This window comes from Pseudopipra pipra, chromosome 2 (genome assembly GCF_036250125.1).
Source record: "Pseudopipra pipra isolate bDixPip1 chromosome 2, bDixPip1.hap1, whole genome shotgun sequence".
NCBI lineage: Eukaryota > Metazoa > Chordata > Aves > Passeriformes > Pipridae > Pseudopipra > Pseudopipra pipra.
The window spans coordinates 117,132,680-117,145,985 of record NC_087550.1 but is presented as its reverse complement, the minus strand read 5'-3'; the positions used below and the strand labels follow the sequence as shown (position 1 = coordinate 117,145,985).

The window sequence follows — 13,306 nt, the reverse complement described above, 5'->3', positions numbered from 1 at the left end:
ATAAATGTGTGAAAGAGATGCCTTAAAATATTACAAAACTACTTCAAATATTAAATTTTATCCTATAAAAGGCTAGGGGTAGATGCTTCCTTTCAGAACTCTTGACATGCTTAAGTTTTTAAATCTCTCAACTACAAATACATTTCACATATCGAAGTGCACCTGAGCATATCCTAAACCAAAATTCTTCTGCCAGTTGTACCTGTTAAAAATACAACACCTAGAAAATGAAAATAAATACATTCAAAGGGCTGTTGGTTTTTAGTCTGGAAGCGAATTTATGACGTGGACAAAAAAATAAGAAATTGCTCCAGAAAAACCCAAGCAGGACTGTTAAATTCCCACATTAGGGAAGGCCAAATTATACTTTCAGTTAAAGTCTGTCGTTTTGATTTGAGTACTTAAAGCCTGCTGAAAACAATTGTACATTGAAGGAAATAAAGTTGGGAAATGGCATAAATATGACAGGCAAATTTAAAGCCCCCCCTCCTGCACCGAGTTCTACTTTATGAGAATCCTTAAAACCACACAGAGACTCCACAAAAAGTTATGGGGTTCAATATTCGAGTGAAAACACCAGCAAATCAGTCTGAAAGCAGCAGCAGGGATATTGCAGGGAAAATATTATACCAAGGACTTTATGGCCAGTGCTATTTCTGGCCTTAATTTATGAGCCCATTTCCATGCAGAAATGTGGTACCACCTTAAAAAGAGGGTTTTAAATTATGATATGCAGAGAGATGGGGGGAAAAAAGAAGAGGGGAGGGTAAGGCAAGGAAGGTCTAATTTCAGAAGCAAACCAAAAAAAATTCAAAGCCAAGAAGGACAGGACAAGGGCTGCTGTTTTTAGAGGACCAGATCACTTGTGCCATTTATTTACACAAGCTTTAGAAGACCAAAAAACCACAGTCTGGACTGCTGAATAATCCAAATAATAAAGGATTGTAAAAACAATAATAATAAACACAGTGAAGAGCAAAACAAAACACGAACACACCAGAATTTCTTGCAGGTAGTGGTAGAATTTGGAGCTGATAAAGATGAAGAAGCAGAAGAGAATTCCTTTCCCACTGTACTCACCAACTGTGGCCTGGCAGAAGAGCAGCAGCACAGAGAAGAGGGGAAATTTAAGGAGGGAAACAGGTTCTACTCAGTAGAATTTTGACCAAAGACTGCAACAATTATGGATTGGCTGAATCTGGAGGAGAAAAATCTGTAGCAGAAGCAAAGGAGGTGCCCTGAGAATTTCTTGATTCTGCTTGAAACACAAAACCTTGGGGTGAGCATCTGCCACACAGCTGGGGCTTGAAAACAGCCACAGGTAAAACCAGGGAGGACATAAAACTCCCTCACATTTTCTGAAAGCAAACCCAACTCAGGTCACTGGCAAATAATGCAGACACCACAACCTGCCAGTAACACGAATATCAGTCTATCAAAACCACCCTCCAGAATGTTTTTTTCACACAGAAAAAAAACCCCAACCCAACAAAACCCTACATGTAAATGTAAGTAATGCAAGGAAGACCTAAATACCCCCTGAAATATGGTGCAGAAATCCAGGCCCAAATGGCACACACACCAATAATCACCTACTTAGGGAAAACCACATCTAGGGATCAGATTCCTGCCCTTCTTGTAATGAGGTGGGTGTGAGCCACTGGGATGGAGAGATGGTTAATGCAGTTTGAAACCTGAAAAGCAGAACCTCAGATTTACCAGGACACATAAAACTGAAAACACAGAGTAGGCAAAGAGTCGTGCCTTGCAGCGTGTTCCCTCGGTGACATTAATATCACAGGATAAAAAAAGACCTTCAGAAATACTGGAGCAACATGATAAACTCAAACCAAAACTATCAGTCTGTGATTTTTTTAAAAAAAAATTAAAGGGCAGTTCGTGATACACAACCTTAGTCAAGTTTTTTTAATAGTTATGTGGTTGGTGTTTGTACAGACATTCATAAGTTGATGTTTTTAGAATTTGGTGTTTAATGGTTGGGTTAAATACAGGAAAAAAACCACTGGTGCTGGCTGTGACATCCCCCTGGCTCTACATCCAGCCAGGATGGCCGAGCATTCCCAGCAGGATGGCCCACAAAGCTGCCTGGCATCTCCTCTGGGAAGTCCACAGCAGGGTGCCTGGAGCACTGCTGTAAAAAAAACCTCCCAGTTTTCTCTTCCCCCAGCTGAATATGTGAAGTCTGCCATGCCAGCATCCACCAGATACAGAGGACAGATAAAAACACACATAAAAAACTCATCTGGATCATCTCACGGTACAAGGGAAAATGAAGAAGAAATTAGAGCACAGCTGGACTCTTGGTGTTGTTTTTTTTATATTTTAGTCATCTCTGAGCTAATACTTTGTAATTCAAATTTAGCTTAGGCTTTCCTTGTATAGTTACCATCAGTGTTAAAAAAAAAATCAACCAAACTTTCCCTATTTCCACAAAAGGTTTTGGTAGATATCAGATAAATGCAGCTGCAAATATAGCCAAGAAATTAAAAGAACCTGGTTCTGGATCCAGTAAATCCAACTTCCATTTCTACATTTCTTTTTTTTCTTTTAACACCACCTAGAGGTATTTTTGTAAAGAACTGAATAAAGTGTGTTTAAAACACAGGGAAAAATTCTGCAGAGGATTTTAATTCAAAAGCTCCACTGCTAGAAAAACCTCCCCGACGTGAGTGAGAGAACAGCTAAATAAAAGGAAAATTTACATCCAAAACTCTTGAAAAATCTAGGGTTACCACACTTTATGAGCCATGTCTAATTTGTATGTGGCACATCTGGTGTAACAGATATGATCTATAAGCAGGCAAATATTGGAAGCCAGAAGCGTTTCCCAGTGTTAAAATAAACACCTCAGCACTTCCAGCTTTTTGCTCAGCAGGTTGTTGGGGTTTTTTTTTTATTCCTCCCTGGGAGGGGAAGCAGGGAAGGAAGGAAGGAAGGTACTTATCTCCTGCTCCTGCTCCACCACTTAGGAATTGTCACTCACTCCCCGGGATTGGGGGCTTCAGCTCCAAGTGGAAAGCATTCCATTGCACTTGGTTCATGCTCGCAGTGTTTCACTGCTTAGCTTGGCAAAACATCAAAATAAGAACATTTTCACCCTCCTTAACCCCTCCTGTTGGCACGCCAGCTTGTTAAGCCAAGGCCTCGCAGCAAATTACCATTTTTCCTCTAAACCAATATAATTCTGTTGTCATCAACACCCTGTGTTGCAGCTCCAGCCAACTGGAGAATATTCCCTCTTTCCTCACAGGTATAAAGGGCTACAGTTTCTACCCAGTTGTTCCCCAGTTAGTGGTGGAATATAAACCATCAATGAAGAATTTGATGTTCTGATGAGCACTGAGTGCTGGAACCTCCAAATACCACGTTAGACAAAAAACAGGTTCTATCTGGTAGGATCCTGATATTCCAATTATCACGTCCAAAAACTCCAACCACACATTCTGTGCCCAGACCACGTTGGAGTAAAAACCAGAGGAGCCTGGAACAGCAACTCACCTTCAGCAAGGAGCCACTGCTGACCTGCAGACATTCTCCCAGACTGAATTACTGGATAACACACCCAATATGGAACAGCACCTGCTTATTGATTGACCTTCACAAAGAAGGAAACTCCGATTTTACTCCCAGTTTATATGTATCTCCCTTTTCCTCCCATCCTTCTCCCAAAAATCTGTCTGTCTTGCACTAAAAATCTTCACAGTGAAAGGTTTCTCTGTTCCCTTTACTCTCTGGTTTCCACAGAATTCCAGGTTGAGTTTTCTGGGGAGTTAATTAAGTCTACAGCTATTCTATAGTTACAGCTATTCTTGCAGATGTCCCAAAAAGACATTTATGTCCATCTCTTCTCATCTCCTCCTATTTCTGCATAAAACACTAAGAAAAAAACCTCCCCATAAACTGATATTTCTGGAACCCACAGCTGAAAAAAAGGGTTTTTTCCTAGAATAGAGCAGGTCAAGATCTGAGTTTCTAAATGAAACATGATTGATTTCTCCTAATTTTTTTTTCAGCAAGTATCAGAATTATTTTAACAAGAAATTATTTTTTTTTAAAGAAAGACATAAGTTCTGTGAATTCTTGTTTTAATAATTGGCACTAATTAATTAAACTGTAACAACATTAAGTTACACTTGATCCATCTCAACCATGAAAACAAACAAACAAAAAAAAGGAAATAAAAATTACTGATAGCAGCAAAACACTGGGAATGTGTGGGGGGAAATACTGGTAAGAGAAATTAACATAATATAAGCAGAAATCTTCTTTTTATTGTCCCCAAAAGATAAATATTAATTGGCAAAACTCGTCTATAACAGACATTAAGAAAAGAATAAATTTGCCTGCAAGATTTTAACGTGTTTTATGTACCTAAAGCTTTAAGTACTTAGATAAATTACCAGATTAAATCAAGGCCATTTTTATAATATCATTTATAGTGCTGTGAAGGCCACATTTGCTTTTTTAAAACAATTCCTCATCTTGCTCCATCAGGAGGTTTCAAAAAAACCCCTCAGGACCACGGGATGGAGTGAAATAATCTCCCACAACATCTCCCCTGAGCAAAAATCCCAGCTGCTTTTCAAAAACCTCGGCAAAAGGTGATTTATTTCACTTCTCCCTTTTTCAAACAGATGGATAAACTGTGATGGAAAATATTAAACATTCCACGAGTCCTAACCTGCCATGGTCTGCTAACTTTAAATTACTCCCCATCACGTGAATTCTACATGACATCAGCTACCACACAAGATCTGAAATGTGCATAAAAGCAGGTGGCCACCAGCAATTTCTTTTATCTCTGACATCTGGTACCATAATCCATATAAAACACACACGTTATCTTTTGCTAACAAATCCCAGAATCAGAGAATCGTGGAATGGTTTGGGTTGGAAGGGACCTTAAAGATCATCTGAACTCTGAGGCTTTCCCACTGCCACTTAATTTAGTGAATTATCCACAAAAAGTGCAATGTACTGCATTTTTAAAAGCATGAAATACAAGCAATTCGTAGGATTCAGATGAAGTGTTCAAAAAATTATTAGGGCTGTAGGAAATATAAAGGGGATGACTAAAAATAAACCAGCAGAGAGGGAATACATCATCTGCAGATTCGGCTGCGACCACAAGCAAAGTTATTATTTAGTGTCAGCAAAATAAAGTGCTCCCCTTTCCTCATGCTCCCTAATGTTCAACCAAAACAGAAAAATTAGAGCTGGCATCACCATGTGCTTAAGTGGAAGCCTTACCAGCCTTTATAACTTCAGAAAAATCAAACCCAAACACTAAATAAATTACCTTTCACAGACAATTTTCCATTTGAACAAGGGTGTTTTGGGCTTCTGATCATGAATTGGTTTGATCAGAACTCTGACAATGTGTAGATTTTTCCCCAATTAATACTGCCATCTCCTTACCTCCCACTTATTTTACTTTAATCCTGGAGTATTTGCTAAATAAAGATTTGTTTCCCTTGAATGCCATGTTTTTATTTCCTCTTTCCTCACCTCCTCCTTCCTACTTGTTTTTTCCTCCTCCAGTTTTCTCTTCATTATCCCTCTTCATCTTCCTCTGTGGATGGACAGCCTGATAATCCATTTGAACACAAACCAAACCAAAAACATCCAGGGGGCAGTTTATAGCTGGATCCCACAACTCCTTAATGCAACATCCATAAAAGCTTTGTGTTTGCAAAGAATCCTTTAAAACACTTCTGGGTCTTGTTTTTTTTTCTTTTTTTTATATATATAAGATCATACCATCAGTAAAAACAGTGTCAGTTCAAGTTTACAAAAAAAAAACCAAACCCCTTTGGAAGTCCATCCACGTTTAAGAGTTGAGCAACAAGAACAATGCCAGCAAATTCTTTGGAGAGCAACAGGAGGTTCAGGATTTTATGGCAATCCTGGGGATCACAAACCTGCAGTGGGGGAACCTCACTTTTTTTTTTATACACACCATTTTCTCCAGGCCATGACATTTCGGGCTAAATGATACGAGGTGTGATAAATGCAAGCCCTAGTTTGAATACAAACAGATTCTTAAAATATTTTAACTAGGACTATAAGTGAAAATAAATTAGGCCGGTGGGATTTAGGTCAAGAATTCAGATTCGGTGGGATTTTCCTGGTTTACTGCTTAGAGTTAGAAAAGACACAAGCCTGCAAAGTTTTTGGCTCTGGGAACAATCACAGGGAATCGTTCTGAAATTAAATCACTATCTTCTGACTGGCAGCACAAAACCAAACAAAAATCAGTGTATCTATTCTTAAGAACACGAGAACAGGTGCTGCCTAAACTCCCCCAAAGCAGCCATGATTTAAGTTTCCTAGTTCCTACTTAGCTTCCATACTGCTGGAAATCCAACCTCCTCCTGTTTTTTTTTTTTTCTAACAAGGGTAAAGAGATGGAGATGTGCAAAATGGAAACTGGAAGCAAACTGTGAGCTTCTAACAAATCTGATTATTCTCTTCTCCCTGTGTAGTCACGAGACACTGAAACCTCCAGGGAATCATTCAGACTTTGTGTGACTGCATTTAGTTGTGGTTCAGTGTTCAGATCTTTCACAGAATGGTTTGGGTTGGAAGAGACCTTAAAGATCATCCCATCCCAACCCCTGCCATGGGCAGGGACACCTTCCACTAGCCCACGTTGCTCCAAGTTTATCCAACCTGGCCTTGGACACTTCCAGGGATCCAGGGGCAGTCACAGCTTCTCTGGGCAACCTGGGCCAGGGCCTCCCCACCCTCCCAGGGAAGAACTTCTTCCCAATATCCCATCTAACCCTGCCCTCTGGCAGTTTAAGGCCATTCCCCCTTGTGCTGTCACTCCAGGTCAGGATCACCAAGGCTCGGAGAGCCCTTCAGGATCATCCAGTGCCACCCTCACCCAGCACCACCACAATCATCCCTAATCCATGGCCCCAAGGGCCACATCCAGACACCTCTGAAACTCCCAGTGACAGTGAGTCCACTTGGACACCAAACCATTATTCTGTTTTATCTGAATGCAACACCTTCAATTTATTCCTTTATCAATCTGATGATCATAACAATTACAACACGAGGGTGTTGGGGGAGAAATGCAGATCCAGGACTTGCCCAAGCCCTAAGTTGCTCAATAAAGTTAATTAGGGACAGGGTGGGGGGGGGGGGGAGGTTGTTTTATCTGACCACATTATCAGTGCTGAGGCCCTGGCCCAGGTTGCCCAGAGAAGCTGTGGCTGCCCCTGGATCCCTGGAAGTGTCCAAGGCCAGGTTGGATGGGGCTTGGAGCAACCTGGGCTGGTGGAAGGTGTCCCTGCCCATGGCAGGGGGTGGGACTGGATGATCTTTAAGGTCCTTTCCAATCCAAACCATTCTATGAATATTAACAAACCTAGTTTTTCTATGTTGTACCCTCCCATTTTTAAGGCATGGCTCATGTCCTACACTGATTTATGCCTTTGAGGTTTTTAATTTATTACTATAAGCACATGACTTTATTTAAGGTTATTTTGTGATCTGAGCTCATGTTGGGGACAATAAGGTGATTATGTGATGGACACAAGGATATCTTTCTCAAAGAGATGCAAATATTAATCCCTAAGTCCTTCTAGGCAGTTTAAACTTAAGGCAACACTTCTTTTTACTAAATAAAATTAAAATTCAAAGGCAGAATTGACAGCCATGGAGTCAGCAAACCAACAGCAATAATACACACATAATATGCTGCAATTAATATTTTATATATTAATGCTGCATATATATATTTTATATATATATATGCTGCAATATATTACATATAACAAGATATTATATCCATTATGGCATATTGTATTCTATTACATATATTCCATACTCCAAGTTAATCCTCTTGTTGAAAAAAACCCACGATTTGTAACTTCAGCGCTGAATTTTTTCACTTTAATACAAAAAAATCTGTTTTAAAACAGGGGCATGAAAACAGCACCATGTAAAACAAACCAAGTGTTACTGAATCCCTGCCACTTCCATCCTTCAACTCTTGTGCAGCCTTCCAGGGTTTCCTCTCATATTTAACCAAGGAGGAGGGTTCCAAGGCTGTGTGTGTGTGTATTCCTAGGATGACATGGATTCAGGAACTTCCAGCAGCAGGGAAATACAATATACCACGAGTTCAACATGGGTTAATTGCTCTGCAAAACGAGTACCTTTTTTTTTTTTATGACTCAATTCCCTCTGGGAATGCCAAACCTCCCTCTGCACCGACAGAAACCCTGCGAGTGGGGGGCCCTCACTTTCATGGAGAGGAAGAAAATCTACTGATTTTTACAGAACAAGAAGAGAAAGAGGGGCACATTTTGCCTTCAGTGCCATGAAAAATCCCACCCACAAGGTGCGTGACAGGAAAATAGGGACGGGATTGTTCGGAGTCCTCAGGAACCGCTCGCGACAGGTGGGAAGAAAGGCCCGGAAAATCGACTCAAAGGAGACGACAAATCCCAACAGAGAAACCCTTCAGGCAGCATGTCACGAAAAATGGGATGGCAGAGAAGGGGCTGGGAATGGCCCAGGACCAAAGCAGTGCCAAAAAACTTCCCGAATTCCTCCCCTTCTACGGGCGGGGAAGGGAACGGACTCTGTGGAATTCCTGCAGGATCTTTTGTTATCGGCCTTCTCCAAGGCTGGAGGGTGCAAATCACTACCAAGAAGTGAATGGAAGAGGGAAGTGTGAAATATTATACGTTTAAAACTAAATTAGCAAAAGCTACTGCTGAAATTAATTTGGTTTGATTTGAGGGAAACAAACTCATTCTGCTACTTGAGCTGATTTTTAGCACCCAAGGAAGGGCCAAAATATCAAATATATAAAAAAAACCTTAAGGTTTTTTTTACACCTAAGTAGGTGTTCAATGCATTAACTTTCTTCTTTTGAGGATAAAAAGCCTTTCAATCCTATAAATTAAAAAAAAAAAAAAATAGGAAGTTTAAAAGTTAGCGACCCCAATGATGTAAAGAATGAAGGAAGATGATCTTATATCAAGGAAAGTAAGATTAAAGAGCAGGTCTACTGCCATCAGTACCTAACTTTGGGATTTTGGTTAGACATTCATCATGCAAAGCATTCCTTCCCACCCTAAAGGTTAACATACAAACAAAATCAAGGGATCTAAACTTTTAAAGGCAATATAAATATTTCGAGGGCTCTCCGCACTCTCTATCCAAACAGACAAAATATTTTGGGTTATGTGGCTGTAGAAGAGATTAAGTATAAAATATGTAGAGTGTTCAAATGCACCTGTTTTTTAAATATTCAGTGCCTATTTCCTGAGAGAAAGGGACCTTTCCATCAAGGAAGAATCCTTCCTGCACACCATGGAATTCTCCAGCTCCCTGACCAGAATTCTTGAGGGTGAAGGGTGTAAGGGGTTAATTTATACGAACTGTTAAAGTTAAAACACTCATTTTAGCAGACTATTAATGCACTTGGATGGTCTGACCATGCTAAAATACAAATATTATCAAAGAATCATGGAATGGTTTGGGTTGGAAGGGACCTTAAAGGTCATTTTCCATCCTCTGCCATGGGCAGGGACACCTTCCACCAGCCCAGGTTGCTCCAGCCTGGCCTTGGACACTTCCAGGGATCCAGGGGCATCCAAAACTTCTCTGGGCAACCTGTGCCAGGGTCTCCCCACCCTCAGAGCCAGGAATGATTTTAAATTTGTTCTTTAAAAAATAGGGTTTAAACAGAAAATAAAGGAGATCACCGAGGTGCCCGGAATGACTGAGCACAGGGCCCAGTGTTTACACAGATTAAAACATCACAAGGATTTGAAAAACAAATTAAAAATCACCCAGCACATAACAGAGTTTGTCAACCTCAGCTTGTTTGCTTCTGCCTCTGGAGTGCCATTCCAATCTCCTTCAATTAAACCCTATTTTTACTTAACCCAGACCTGCATTAGCAGCATCTGTATTTCAATAAAACAAGAGTTTTAAAATAAAATGAGTCCTAATGCCCACCTGCCAAAATTAGAGCCATAGTTTAATTTTTCAAAGTCCAACAATATGAAGCCAGAAAAGTAAGAGGGCACTGATGATGTAAAGGATTTTCTTTTTTTTTTTTTCTAAATATTTTAACTGTTTGGAAATTGTTTATTCTAAGCTGACATTTTATTTAAATATCCTATTCAGCAATTATGAAAGCAACCTCATTCCACATTTCACTTCCACTAAAATTCACCGGTTTTGTGTCAAACTCTTCCCAACAACAGCACTTTGTCCTTCTTAAATATTGGGGAAAGGGGATCCACAATAGCATTTCATAGAGAATATATCACATGCTGGCTTAATCATGTATAAATCAAATTTTCTGCCAACTAAAATATTGAAACGGGATAGAAGATAAAGAATAAAACTGAAATTTATATCTAATGAATTTATTTTTTAATGAAATGCTCGTGAAGCCATTCCAGCCAATTAGAGCAGGTAGAAAGACTGGAAATAGAAATATTTCTGTATTAATCTCCAGCCTTGTGAGTGGAATGTCTGTGCAATGGAACTCTTGTATCACTTTACCAGACACAGCCTCGAAAACAAGGGTTTCATCCTAAAATCCACAATCCCAGGGGTGCCCTGAGGAGAGGAGACACAGAGAGAGGCAAGATCAACCTGCTCAGGTGGCATCATGATAAATACCTGGGAAGAAAAGGGCTCTGAAAGTTGCAGAAAGAATTTCCTTACAAAGAAAAAAAAAAAAAGCCAAGGTTCTAATCTTTTTAATTTAGAAGAACTGTAGCTTGAAAAAAGACTTCCTCTCCTTTTTCTCCTGGACTCTTTGTGGAAGAAAAGGAGAGACTTATCTAATGTAGTGGCAAGAGGACTTTTCTTCTTTTTCTTCTTGGACTCTTGTTGAAGGAAAAAGAGAAATTTAATCTAATGTAAATATATTATTTCATTGTAGAAGTGATAGCTAAGTTGTTACCTATATATGCATGTATGTAAATAAACCTTGTATTTTCCCTTTCTCCCAGTGCTGAGTAGTTGTGTTTTGTCTGAAAACCCTCCTCACACTGGGGCAAACTGTGGGAAGGGGGCTTGAACTTGGAAATTTAGATTTCTGAGGGTCTCAAACCACCACATCGAGCCTTTAAAACCAGATGACACTGAAACAAATTTTTAATTGACAACGAAGCGGATGCCATTTAATTTTTGGGGTACCTCCAGGTGAATTCCCAGCTTGTTGTTACCTCAGGACACCCAAATCCAGGCCAGGGATAGTACAGTTAATACTCAAACCACCCCGACCTGCCATCTGGAGAGCTAATGAACAATCAAGGGCTCCCAAATTAAACGACAGAATTTTTTTCCCTTAGAATCTTTAGGACAACACTGTCAAGTCCAATCTATTCCCTGGGCCTCCAGAATCAATTTTTCAAACTTTATGACAGGTCTAATAGTTCCCACCTGTTTCTCCTGCTTGACTTTTGACTGGCACGTTACCAGCCAGGGTGGAAACGCAGACAAAGACCCCTATTAGGCTCCGGCTGTTTCTCTACTGTGAGGTTGCTCAGCCATAAAATTAGTTCCAGCCCCCTTTTCTCCTTCCATCTCTTCTTTTTTTTTTTTTTTTTTGGGGGGGGGGGCACGAAGGTTTTTGGGGGAGTGGGAAGGGAGGCAGGAGTTTGGCACTCGGTCGGTGGAAGGAAAATCCACCGAATTTTTTTTATCGTGTTTAATGCCGAATTTTTTTATCGTCCACTAAACAATTTCTCAGCTAAATTTATGACAAATCACATTCATTAAGTTCTTGAGGTGTCTCTATCATATTTTTAACCCTCAAAACTTGGCCAAATTTGAGAGTCTCTCATGCAATATATGATTATATAAAGGCAGTGCTGCAATTTTTTGGGGGGAATTGCGAAGGATCGATGGGTAACTTGAGTTTTTACTCAAGCAAACAGTATCTTTTTTTCCTGAAATACATTTTCCTTTCACTCAGAACTGCCAGTTAGACACAAGTGTCATGCACACATCCTAACAAATTCAGATGGGTTCATTTGGAAGCACCTTAAAAACCTGACAACTTTTTTTTCTGAATAAAAATTATCTAATAGGTCTCTGCATCGATTTCTAGTGAAATGTTATCATCTAAGATATTCGTATTTATGAAATATTTATGAAATATTATCATCTAAGACTCAAGGGTCTTCACTGACCTGCAAATCACATGGATTCCATTATTCTGTTATTCATGACAACCAAGTATTTACAATAACATCGACCACAATACTTAAGAAAAATACCTTAACTTATTAAAACAAAGGTCTTTCTGTAAGATAAATTTAATATAAAATATTAGTAAATTAATAATTTTAATTCCAATTATAATCTGCCTGGGACCATCTTCCCAGTATAAACTACTTAGAGCCAGGACTTCTGGTTTCCAACTTACCTGAAAACCAACTATTCAAGCCTCACCATGATGGGGAAAATCTTGAAGACCTACATCTGTAAGCACTTCGTTATATTTGGAAAACTTAATGTGAAAAAGCAACCTTTAAATACGTGGGAGTAAAGGTTCTGCAGTCACTGAAAAACCAAGACCACTTCTCTTGCTTTCCTTGGTAATTAATTGCACATAAATTGGTCAGATGTGGCCCTATTTAGCTGCTGATATTTAAAACTGCCCTGTCTGTATCTCTCCAAAAGCCACTGCAAAACCAGCTGCAGGATGAGGATGTAGATGAGGGGAAGGGGATTGGCAGAATTTGACAGCAACAATATTTAATGTGTGCCTCTAAATTGCAGTATTTTAGCACAAATTATCATTTGTAATTTCTGCAAGACTACAAACTAATTTAATTAAATACTCTTATAACTCCTTCACAGATGTTGTGTGCCTATATCACAAAACACCTTTATTACTTGCAAGAAGGCATATTCTGTAACTTATATCAGCCTCACAGTTCAGGTTCTCAGCCTGAGAACTAAAGCCATTATTGCTGGTTAACTCATCAGTTAAAACAACAATCAAGGTGATTTAACCAATGATGCTATTAAAGAAAAAAAAAAATCCAAACCAAAATCCCCGGGGTTATTATTTTTCACCAGTAAAATTCATCTGTAATTTCTGCCAACGTATTGATACTCAAAAGCAACTGCTGGGAGAAGTTACAGGTAGAAACACTCATGGAATAATCTGTCCTGAAGAGCAACAACTTCCCAAAGACAGGTTTTTCCATCAGACTTCCATGAAACACAACAGTGCAGCCTTTGTACACAGCCTCCAGCCTGAGATTTAGTAGCTGTGATTTTCATA

General features: G+C 39.5%; 1 protein-coding gene across 6 annotated transcripts in view; it reads right to left on the bottom strand.

Annotated features, from left to right (window-relative positions):
• HLCS (holocarboxylase synthetase) overlaps positions 1-13,306 on the bottom strand; it is a 122,171-nt gene that overhangs the window by 69,781 nt on the left and 39,084 nt on the right. The gene's annotated exons all lie outside the window — the stretch shown is intronic.